The sequence below is a fragment of the Choloepus didactylus genome, chromosome 1 (genome assembly GCF_015220235.1).
Source record: "Choloepus didactylus isolate mChoDid1 chromosome 1, mChoDid1.pri, whole genome shotgun sequence".
NCBI classification, from domain to species: domain Eukaryota; kingdom Metazoa; phylum Chordata; class Mammalia; order Pilosa; family Megalonychidae; genus Choloepus; species Choloepus didactylus.
This window is the reverse complement of record NC_051307.1, coordinates 35,524,970-35,537,724: the sequence shown is the minus strand read 5'-3', so window position 1 is coordinate 35,537,724 and position 12,755 is coordinate 35,524,970.

Sequence of the window (12,755 nt, the reverse complement as noted above, 5' to 3'; positions counted from 1 at the left end):
CAAGTTTTGTATTTCTTGCAAATCAAAAAAGAGTGAATATCACAGATAAGAAAATATTCATCAGATTTTCCATACTTATTACCTTTAGGTAGTTGACATACCCTTGTGCACGCATGGCAACCTTCTACAGTGAAATCAGTTAATATATGAAGCCTGTCTTTCAATATCTTAAAAGGCGTTTATTGGATATTACATTGTGATCACCCAGGGTTCCAAAGCATAGATTGAATTAAGCAAACAAATCCACTGTTGGTAAAAAGGTAATTAAAATCACGAGGAATTGTTTTGAAGAATGCATTGCCGCAGGGTGGCATTAGCCATGTAAATATGACACCACAACTTATGGAATGTACAAAAAAGGGGTGGCTCTTGTGCCAAACAAACATTTTTCAATTAACGCTTCACAATATGTAGTGTGAACTGTTGTAGTCTGTGTTTATCCATCCTGAGGCTGCTACTTTTAATGCCTCAAAAACTGTTGCCTATCTCTTTTCTCTGTCTGGTAGATCTTGGGGTGAAGAGATGAGGGCACTGTTAGAATCATCTGATTGCAGGCACATTTTCCCCTTGGCTTTCTGGTAATCTAAGCTAAAACTAGATGAGTACAGGAAAGAATGCCTTCTAATGAAGAACTAAATTGTAGTCATAAACAGCGGTTGGAGAGGACTACAAGAAATCGCCTGGCATAATAAACTCTGTTTTTGAACGTATAATACTATTCTAAGTTCTATAATTAGTATACCCATCTATGAAAAGTTTCCTAAAATGTTATGATGTTATGTTATTGTGATGTCTCCAATAGGCATTTTTGATATTCATTATCTATCTGCTGGGAAATGATGGGTTTTCAAAATGAGATACACTGTGTTATCCGTCCTGTCCCTTTTGCCAGCAAAAGATTTGCTCTCACATTGTTTACTTAATTATTTTGTCTGCACTACTCCTGCCTTCTTTGAAATAATACATATTCCCTTTAATTAGTTCTATTTACTTAAATGAAATATTCCATCTTAATTTTGAATAACTATGAATGGCTTTACAGATAATTCTCCAAAAATTTTAATGTTCAAATAGTTTAAGTGGTTCTATTCTTTATATTCATATATATTTAAACATATTCTGAAGAAAGAAGAAATACTAATTCTTAACTGTGCTTTAAACTGTTCTGCCTCCATTTGCTCAAGAATGTTCATATTTCTTGGAGCAACCAGAATTCACATCACATCCTTCACCAATGTGCAGACACCAAATGCCAGGTTATTATGCTTGAGTTTAAGAGTTTATATTCTCACACATTTTATTAATGAATATTTTGTCAATTTATTTTTCTTTTCCAGTGAGCATAACTTGTATTATTTTTTCTTTGCTTACATTAAATGTAGTTTCATAGGCATATGTAAAATCCTGATGTTATAATAGTAAAATGCTTCTCTGGGGCTCAGACTGTAGGTCCTGCTTTGTCCAACCTTGACAACTTATTCCAGTTAAACATTATCCCACCTCATAAAAGCTGTTTTTTTCTTTGGTGGCAACAGAATTCAGTCCAGCCTCATGCAGAAGAAATGGATACATGGCAGATAAACTGGTCGGTGAATCCATCACTGGTATTAGGTCCTTTTTGAGTCCACAGGTTGTTCTGCTTGTTCTGCAGTAGCTTGCGCTATGCTTTTTGAACTATGGCCCTGGACTTCCTCTTGATGTACGTGTTACCTTTTTTATCTTTGCTAGCATTTTCTTTTCTATTTATTATTTTTCACCAGGAAAGAGAGAGCCTTTTAGTAGTAGCCTTGATACATTCCTTTTCCATAGATGTACATATTACTTCAATCATACAGGAATTAGATCCATTCTTAAAGAAAAATTTTAAAACCAGTGCATCCTGATCTAATAATTTTTCTGAAAGAATCCATTTTTAATTCTAGATAAGACTAATAGGTAATGGTCTCCTTGTTGTAGACTCTCAAACTACAATTAAGTGATGTTGTTTAATAACCAGACCTCGAGGTTTAAGAATTTCCTTTATAGGAAACATGGTTAATGTGGCCTATGGCCCCAAATTGTTATTACATTTATGGAACTCAATTTTCTGGGTTCTTCTTTCTTATTGAACTTACCTTCGTTTAGAGCTATATTATTGTGTCTCTTGAGGAGGACTCAAAGGTCATCTTTGCCTCCCTTATAACTAGAAAATGTATAATGAATTCTGCATGTATAAAGAGAAAGAATTGGGAGAATATTATTTTTTTATTGCTTTAGTAAATAGAATCAAAATTTGTTAACCAAATACAAACTAAACTATTACCATCTAAACTTGAAATGAAAATGACTGAGTAAAATTAATGTGTTTTCTGAAGTGCTCACTAAACTCCCAAAGGAAAGAGAGACAGTCACAGAATCACTGGGTCTGATGAGTGAACCATTTAAAAATTGGTGAAAAGCTAAGGGAAATTATTATAATGAAAACAAAAAGCTCATCCCCAAAGTAGGTAGAAATAGAGAAATGCCCAACTAATCAAATGTAGCAAATTTGGAATGCAGACCAGAAAGCATAGTTTTCACTCTACGGCAACACATCCGCACTGTGGATAACATTGGGTGATCTGGAGGTTGTCTGGTACTCCCAAGTGGATGGGGATATAACCCAGCAAAACAATGGAGAGAGGAATATAATAGAAACTTGTTTTGAATCTCATGTTGAATTCTGAAGCCCTTAGTAATTTCATCATTTTTATTGTGTGCAATTGTTATTTCTCCATAAGAACAGACTGTTCTGTGACTTCTTTCCCATCTTCAGATTTTTAAAAATAGTATCCAACACATTTTGTACTTAGTCTCAAATAAAATTTACAGGGCTTCTTTAAATTCTTAACTCAGTGCTTTTCAAGATAAATCAAACCATCATGAATAAAGAAACATGAAATTCTAGACATGTTTAAGGTATGTAACTCTCTAAAGTACCTGCATCCCAAAGAATCACAGACACACTTTAGGGAACCGTACTGAAAATTAAGGTCAAATACTAACTGTTTAGAAATTCTACCGCTGTGATTTGTTCAAGGTAGGCTTTTCATGACAAGGATTTCATCTATAAAGAGTGAATGAATGAATAAGCATTTTTTTATCAAACAAGCTGGACTTTGTTCTATTGCTTCTGTTCTTTTGTTATACTGTATGCTGCTAATTCATGCAATAGCCAACTTGTTTTCCTTCTCTTTAGAAAAAACCCTTAGGGAAATATTTTTTGAATTTTATTACTTTCAATTCTAAATAAAGCACAACATATATATTTGATATTTTCTTCTATTTTAGGGTGTTGTGCAGAATATTGACAAAAATTTTTTCAAATCCTGAAGGGGAGTAGGAACTGACAGTTTGTTGTCTTCTGCTCCTTATCTTCTTTATGGCTTTTATTCCCCCCATGGTATTTACTGAACATTTTCTAAACTAATAAAAGGGGAAAAGATGCTATAAAAGTATCTGAACATTTTCTAAATTAATAAAAGGGAAAAAGATGCTATAAAAGTACCCAAGGTATGTGGGCATGTACTACTCATGTTATAATTTGAAATGCTGGATATCTGAGGTTTGGATAAATTATTGCAGTCACAGGTCAGGCCCCTTAGAAACTAGTTGGTAATTGTTTTTTTTTAATTTCTAGGGTACTAGAATAGCTAGAAGGAAATAATTGACGTGGTGGAACTCACATATAATATGCTTCAAAATTTGCTCTATAGCTACTTCTTAAATTATGCTTTGAAAGTTACCACATTTCTGTATATATGTTATATTTTTCAATAAGAAAAAACTAGTTGGGATTATTTGAGAGCGCACCAGATGAATCCTCTCTGGCTCTTGTTGTGCTTGGTGCAGTAAATGGAGGACCCTTAAATATTGTATTTTCCTGATTGATCACTCATCGACCCCTCCTTCCCTTAGACAGATACTTTTAAGGTCTACGGGCAAGTAGTTACTTTAAAATTTATTGTAAGGTTGACTTTACAAAGGAGTTTAAAATCTCTTTCACATTTCTCATTGTTGTATAAATTGAAAAGTTTTTTGCAAATGACTTGTAACCTGAGATGGCATTATTAGAGTTTGGACATCTTATTTACCTAATTTTTCAACTTGAAATAGCAGTGCCCTCAGATCCTGAAAATTCCAAAAATTGTCTCTATTTCTTTTTACTCTGTTACACCTTATGTACGTCAATAGAAAAAAATAGACTTTATCCCATACTCCGCTCTGCATCACAGCTTCAAAAGCCAGCAAGTATGTCACCACATTCCAGATGCATAAAAACAAGTTTAAAAAATAGAAATGAACTGGATGTTTTTTCCATTTAATGCAGTTGCTTTAAAAGTAGCAGGTAAAATAATCCCAAATCAATCTGTTACATGGAAATGTTATTTTATGTTTATATGTTGCTTTTTGTTCTCATTGGGTGTAAAATTGCAAAATAGACATTCCATTTCAATGTGGTAGCTTAATACTTTTTCAAATGAGGAAACTGAAATCTGGAAGTGTTAAGAAGCCTGTCTGTAGTTGCACAATGAACACATCAGAGACAAAATTAGAACGCAGAGTTTCTGAGTTTCGATGCATTCTTTCATCTAACTCCCCTTTATATATTACATTCTCCTTAGAAGTGCTATGTGCATTTGAATTTTACTTTATGCCTCTAAATTAGTGAATCACACAATTTATGAACTCTATCCATGACTTGCTTACAACTATGCCTATATAATATTTTGGGAAATTTTTATTACTTGAAGATATGGAAAGATAATGCATTAACACAGCAGATTTGGAAGATTTGTGGACCCCTCTAAAAAAAGATGCAAGAGAATTCAAACACAATACTTTATAATTCTTGCTTTGAAAAAGAGAGAAATGTTAGAAATTTAAAATCCGCTAACTTCAAGGAGGAAATGGGGGAAAGAAAAGGCCAAAGATTTACCTAACCTGAAAGTCAGCTGATCTTGAACACAGTTTTTTTGAGCAGACTGTTCTATAGCTTCACCCATTGATAGGTAATGTCAGTCAGATCTCTGAAGGCAAGGAAAGTTCCTCTTGTCAATTCTCGATTTCCTGATATCTTTGCAAAGCTATGGACCATTTTTGGGGAAATAACTCACTGACTGACTGAAATGATCAACAACAAAGTCAGAGAATATATATCTGTGCATATATGTTTATATATGTATGCTTTCTGCAAGTGTAATATGTGTATATTATAATATACATATATATACATATATATAATTTCTTTCTTATGGAGTTTATACCCAAATTGCCTGTTCTTTCTTGAATAGAGAATTGGAGAAACCCTGGGATGCAGCACTAACTAAATGGTTAGTGATGTCTACCTACTTACAAGGAATCAATATATACAATAATCCAATCAAACAATCCAAATGTCTTGAGCAAATCTTATGATTTTTAGATATCTTGATTACTTTTACATGGTGTTTTATACTGAATGAACATAACCAAGGTCCAACTCTGAGTAGAGAAGTGACTGGACTTGGCAGAATTTGTCAAAAGAATTTTGAATAGACTTTCAAAAATATTTTGAAATGTCTGAGTAGACTTCCAGAGGTCTGCTTCTGAACATCAGAATAGGATTCTGGAAATATTTACTCCTGATATACCTGAGTGCTGCACTTCAACTTTAAAGATTTAAGTCCGCCAGAAATTTGCAGGTCAATGTAAGATCCAGTTCTCTTTTATCAGCAACGAAGGAGAAATTGTTTAAATATCTCCTTATTTTCCAGAAGAAAGAGACAAATTATTTCACATATAATCCTAACTTGGAAGCTTTGATTTAGGAAGACTCTAGGATGTGTTATGCATATTCTCTTGTCTTGTGTGGCTCTTCCCTGTTTCATCCCAAATTGCTTCTCCAAACCTCTTCACCTTTATGACTTCTCACCCTTCCTTGAATATGTATTTTTATCATTATGTACCTTGCTGAGTTCCAAACCACATTTAAATATATCTACCATTTCCCCATGTAGACTGGATTATACTTATGTACCATTATAAACAAAATATGTATGTTTACGAACAAATAACTAATAAATATAAATGGCATGTTTATTATTAAACACACTCATTTGGATAAAAAGCCTTTATTAAATAACAATCCCGTGTAATTCTTTAGGATAGTTTAATGGTAATTACATTTAGATACATAATTTTAAATTTATGTTGTGATTCTCTTCTAGCCTCAGGGAATTACGAGTATTGTTTTATTATCATTATAATGATTACCTGTGATTTAACAAAGGCTTTGAAATATTAATGAAATACCGTGTCTTGGTAGCATTTTTAAAAAGTCACACATATTAATGGACTAACTCCTTCAGCATTATAAGAGCAAATTCTGTTCACAAATAGACATGGAATATTTTTCTATTTCAGACTGTTCTCCTGCAGTCTGCTAGCTCAAAACTAGATGTGAAACTCAATTCTTAGTTCTTGAAAAGGACTGTGGACTGGCACACATTTTAGAGTTTACCAAGTTCATGATGACACAGATATGGCATTTTTTCCTACAAATTTTTCATAACATCTAATCCTGGATTGCACACTAAATTTTTATCTTATAATTAAATGTCTAAAAAGGTTTATTTAAAACTAAGGCATATTTTATAACTAAAGAGCCAAAGTAATTTTGGGTAAAGACAATGGATTAAAAGAATCAACGTTTAGTAGTACTAAGTTTGTCAGGGCCAAACTTGTGAAATTTAGTTGTTTGATAGGCATATTACAAGATATCATCTGTTGGGAAAAGATCAAGTTATTTTCTAATAATGACCCTCCCATTTTTTTCCCTCTTAACAGAAATTGACATGAGAAATCTTTGCGTGCATGTGTGGGTATGTTGGCTTTATGAACAAGTATTTGAAGAACAGTTTCTATTCCTAATGGAACAATTGAATTCTACCATAGATTATGAAAATTCTTGGAATTTTTTACTTTTTACAAATATAATAAATGTTCATTTATTTAAATGTTTGCATATGTATGTATATGTAAATAGTCATGTTACAAATGCTTTTAGAAATATTAAATATTTGAATGAATATATAGACATCACAGGATCACAAGATTCAGGATTACATGTGAGTTAAAATAACTAAAATATCTATAAATAGCACTAAAAACTTCAGTCATCTGAATTTACTTGTGAAAAATACTTTAACTTTGCACTAGAAAATAGTGTGGGAGTTGCCTAATTTTAGTCCCATTTTAGGCAATGAGAAATTTAATTGGTCTATTTTTAAGGATATCATCATAAAATTAAACTATCCATTAAAGATTTTTTCCTTCTAAGTTAGGCTTTCCCTCTACTCATCTAGAATATTTTCAAGTTGATTGATTATTTCTGGATTGTTAATATCCTAAAAGGATAGATTATTTTTTTCATGGTGCTTACCTTTGAGGTGATAAAATCTTTTAAGAGAGAAAATCAGGGATTTTGCATTTCAGAAGCAATAGTATAAGTCAATATATATTGGGATTTATGCAAATTATTTATAAAAATGATCACATTTGAACTGGAAAAGTCATTAGACACTATACAGATCAATGCCCTTATTTAATAAGTAAGAAAGGATGGTCCGGAGAGGTTACGTGCTTTCCTCCAGAGCCCACAGCCAAATAATCAGAGATGAACAAGAGTACAGCTCTCCTACACTTTGGTTAGGTACAACTTCCCATTATCTTAAAATTCTTAGAAAGTAATCTCACCACATTGAGTACTTAATTATTTATTAAATCACATTTAAAACTTCCCCAGCTCAGGTTTCTTTAGTCTTTGTACATGGTGATGGGTTGAGCCCTCTACCATAAGTTTTACCCTTGGGAAGACGGTTGCTGCAAAGGAGAGGCTAGGCCTCCCTGTATTTGTGCCTAAGAGTCTCCTCCTGAATGCCTCTTTGTTGCTCAGATGTGGCCCTCTCTCTCTGGCTAAGCCAACTTGAAAGGTGAAATCACTGCCCTCCCCCCTACGTGGGATCAGACACCCAGGGAAGTGAATCTCCCTGGCAACGTGGAATATGACTCCGAGGGAGGAATGTAGACCTGGCACCGTGGGACGGAGAACATCTTCTTGACCAAAAGGGGGATGTGAAAGGAAATGAAATAAGCTTCAGTGGCAGAGAGATTCCAAAAGGAGCCGAGAGGTCACTCTGGTGGGCACTCTTATGCACACTTTAGACAACCCTTTTTAGGTTCTAAAGAATTGGGGTAGCTGGTGGTGGATACCTGAAACTATCAAACTACAACCCAGAACCCATGAATCTCGAAGACAGTTGTATAAAAATGTAGCTTATGAGGGGTGACAATGGGATTGGGAAAGCCATAAGGACCAAACACCACTTTGTCTAGTTTATGGATGGATGTGTAGAAAAGTAGGGGAGGGAAACAGACAGACAAAGGTACCCAGTGTTCTTTTTTACTTCAATTGCTCTTTTTCACTCTAATTATTATTCTTGTTATTTTTGTGTGTGTGCTAATGAAGGTGTCAGGGATTGATTTAGGTGATGAATGTACAACTATGTAATGGTACTGTAAACAATCGAAAGTACAATTTGTTTTGTATGACTGCGTGGTATGTGAATATATCTCAATAAAATGATGATTTAAAAAAAAAAAAAAAAAAAAAAAAAAAAAAAAAAAAAAAAAAAAAAATCAGTCACAGGTTACCATGTGAAAGTACTTAAATACTTTTATGTAACAGATGAATGAACTTAAACGTTTTTATATGAATTTCATTTCTAATGGGGAACTGTTACTCACGATGTGATTTACATCTGTCATGGAGTATAACTGAAAGGTATATTTTATTATTATATATTTTTTCACTTTTTAGTTGGAGGTACAGTTCCTAAGAAACTTAGTGATTATTGATCCAGTGTAACTGAAATAGCCAGACATTTGAATAAGCTGGTTAAATAATGAACATAACTTCTTTGCTGGTATATTAATTAGCTAAAGAAGGAAAATAAATTACAGTATATTTATGATTTGTTTGTATAATTTTTTCAACACTGAACTGAGAAGTTTGCTAGTGATATACATAAAACTTTCCCAAAATAAATGTTTTTGATCATTTTTTATGACGACGATACATTTAAATCAATATATTATACATATTTAAATGCCAAGCACACGTTTGTTGTATTTATTGTTCTGGGTTTTTATTTACCTGAAGTTTATCCAAACTTAAGGGAAGGCTCTTTACAGCAAAGATTATCTTCTTCAATTTTTTTTTTTTTTTTTGGTGGGGGGATTGGTCCTAGCTTTTTTCCCTATTTGCAGTAATAGGTTTCTAAGGTAGAGCAAAAGTGGCTGCTACCCCTTGGGCTTCTCTTCGTCCTGTGCCAGAATCAACTCCCTGCAAGACAACATGTGGAACATTCTTAATCTGCTCTTGTTTCTCCCAGGACTCTGGTTCCTGGGGGATTTGCCTGCCTAGCTTGATGGAGGTTTTCAGCCCTGCTTGCTTTCAGACAGTATTTCCCATTCATTTTATCTAAATACAGGATTATATTAGCTAAACATGATTAAACTTGAGATACGAGTAGGTACATTTCTAGTATGATTTTGTTGCAGGTTCTTATGGTTGATGTTTCTGCATTTAATGTACTGTTTTAATGTAACCCTTTCTAAAAAGTGACAACTCATAGGAAAAAGTTTTGAAGAAACTTAAGCAAGTTGTTTGAAAGAAACAGCCTTTTGAGTGCTTAATTCAATTTGCAACTCATAAAGTCTATACTGATGGAGATGCATATAGCCTTTATACCTTAATTTCATGAAATGAATGTTTTGTAGAAGTGAATGGGGAGTAGTAGATCCTTAGGCAAATCTTCACTGTTGGTTGAATTTATTTAAAGAGTTTTTCTGGTCACCTTTGAACCTCAATGATTTCTCCAGATGTACAGAAGTGAACAATGTAAAAATCTTGCTGTTTCAGCAGAACTGATTCCAGCTGGCTGGGAACTGGATCTGCAAGTCATTGGTTACAGCTGTGTTTCGATTTATGTGATGGTTGAAAAAATAAATTACTCGATTAGATGACTAGAAAGAGGACTCTTTGTTTTAGCCCTTGTGTGGGGACTGAAAGTGTTTATGGTGCTGTTTTCTACACAGTCTTTGCAAAAGAAGCTGGACAAATAGACTTATTCAATACTCCTAAGAAATGTTGCACATTCAGCTTTAATTTTTTACTAAAGAAACTATTTTTTATAATGCTGTCATCCAGCAAATGTTTTAAAGGTCTAGCATTTAAGAGAAGCAGTAAGTTTTCTGTCCTACTCAGCACTGCATTCAGTAATTGAAAAGCAGTTTTTTAAAATGTTGTATAATTTAGAATATCTTTGTCATAAATGAAAATACATTTTCTCTTAAATTCAAAGCTTTATGATAGCAAAATATCTAAACAAATTATAAATTAAACTTTCTCCTTAATAAGTTATGGCTCATGGCACTTAAAAGTAAATATATTAATTAAATTTCTAAATAAAGTAATAAATCAAGCATTTACTGCAGCGAAATAGGCACACTCGTGGACCACTTAGTTATTAGGGTTTTGAATTTGTGGATGTTTCCTTGGTTATCTAAGTAAAGTTCATAGAGAAAGTGGGTGGAGTATTAAATAGCATGTAACTTTTCAGATATGTTAAAGTCAAAATGTAATAATTCTTGGGGATTTAAAGTATGCTGTCTTACAAAATACCCTCCTGAGAACTGATAGACTATTGTATGAGTATGGGTTTGTTTTGGGGGGGGGGGGGTTCTTTTTTTACATTATTTTTGTAAGGTATTTTAAGTTGGTTCATTCATTGTCTTTACAATTATAAAGCTGTCAGGATCAATGAATTGTTTGCAGTGCAGCCAGTTCCATTGAGGCATTAAACAAATAAATATATAGGTTTGTCTGGAAAAAAGGCTGCAATGATGTATTTCACTGTTATTTTCTCTGACACTAATTTTTCTAAATTTATTCCACATTTTTGGAAAGTGTTTCCTTTATGCTTCATAAAATCCTGAAAAAGTTCTGAATTTTCAATTGCATTTTAAGGTGATTCCAAGCCCTTAAAAATGCAGGTGTCAACAGTGTTCACCAAGTTCCACAGCAATTCAGTGTAGAGAATATCTAGAAATATATCATATTTTCCAAGAAAATAAATGATACCTCATCCATTGTCTTTCTTAAGCTGAGATATCTATTATGGAATTCAGACAATGCTAAATAAATAACTATAATGTATCCAAAAGGAGATAAAGATAGGATTGATCCTGTCTTGAGTTGGCAGACAGTTTTGCTGTGTCAGATTATTTTCTTGATCAATGAAAACATACCCTCCGACCCTTAACAAAATCAATAGAATTGATTGTGAAAGAAGGGAACAGAGCATGAGAATGCAGGATACACTTGAACTTTCACTCTTCAGAAATATTTAAGTAATATATGTAATACTTAGAAGCATGTATCATGTTATGTCTTCCTCCACTCTCGTAATGGAAACTTCATCAACTTAGTTTGAAACCTGTGTCTCAGAATGCTAGAGAGGCATTTTTTGTGAAAGAATATGTTTTTAAAAGTTAAATTTGTCTCATAATATTTATGTTTATAAAAATATATTAATCAGGACACAAGAATTTCTTACACTGAGCATAGACAAAATAAAAATCCAATCTCAGAAACAACACCTATGATATTGTTTCAAAAATATAAAAACAGGTAAGTTAAATTATCTATAAAAAAGAAAATCCTTCTTTATTTAACAAAATTTACTCTATCTTTTGTGCACTATTTCTACGTATGATATCAGTGGATAAAGCATTTTTTTCTTTATAATAAATAAAACCGTTCAAAATTAGCAAATTTCTTCATATTGAAGAAAACTCTAAACATCCAGAATGAAAATAATCTTGCAAAATCATTTTAACTATTCATTAATAACTTAATTCCACCTCAATTAGGCTGTATTTCAAAATGAGTTACTTTTAAAAACCAAAAAGGTATTTTAAAAGTTTTTAATAGTTGAGAGAGATTTTTTAGACTAGGATTCATTTGATTCCCTGATCGTCTGTTTTTCAGAATTTCTAAAAGCAGCTTAAGGAGGCTTTATAAACCTACATATTTTATCTTAAAGTATTTTAAATGCATTATTAAAGCTAAGATAAGTCTATTTGATCAATGAATCCTAAAACGATATTTTATTCATTTAGGCTAATTTTTGCAAACATCCATGAATATTATTGATTCTTCTCCATGTGCATACAACAGTATGTATTCATTTTTTAAGTCTTAGAAAATTGTTACTACTTCTCTAGTTCTAAAATGAAAATAGTTTATACATTTTAAATAAATGAAAATTTCAGTGTAAATAGGGTAATACACAAAAAAAGATCTGATAAAACATTTTAGTATCACATTCTGAAGCTAACATGAAATGATACAGTTATAAGGTGAGATTTCACAGGGACATAGGAAGAGGATAGACCATCAGTCTTTCTGGGGATAAATGCTACTTGACAGTATTGTGTGGATTAAATGAGATGATTATATTTACAAATATCTAAGTAGTAGGTGGCAATGACCAAAATGTTTTTCCAAATTTCACTCCCTTTCCATTGCACAAAATTTTAGAGCTGAATTAGGCCTTGGTAAAAATTAGGCCTTATCCATCCTAATTGTAAAGATAAGTAAACTAAGATTCTGAACATGATTTATCCAAAAT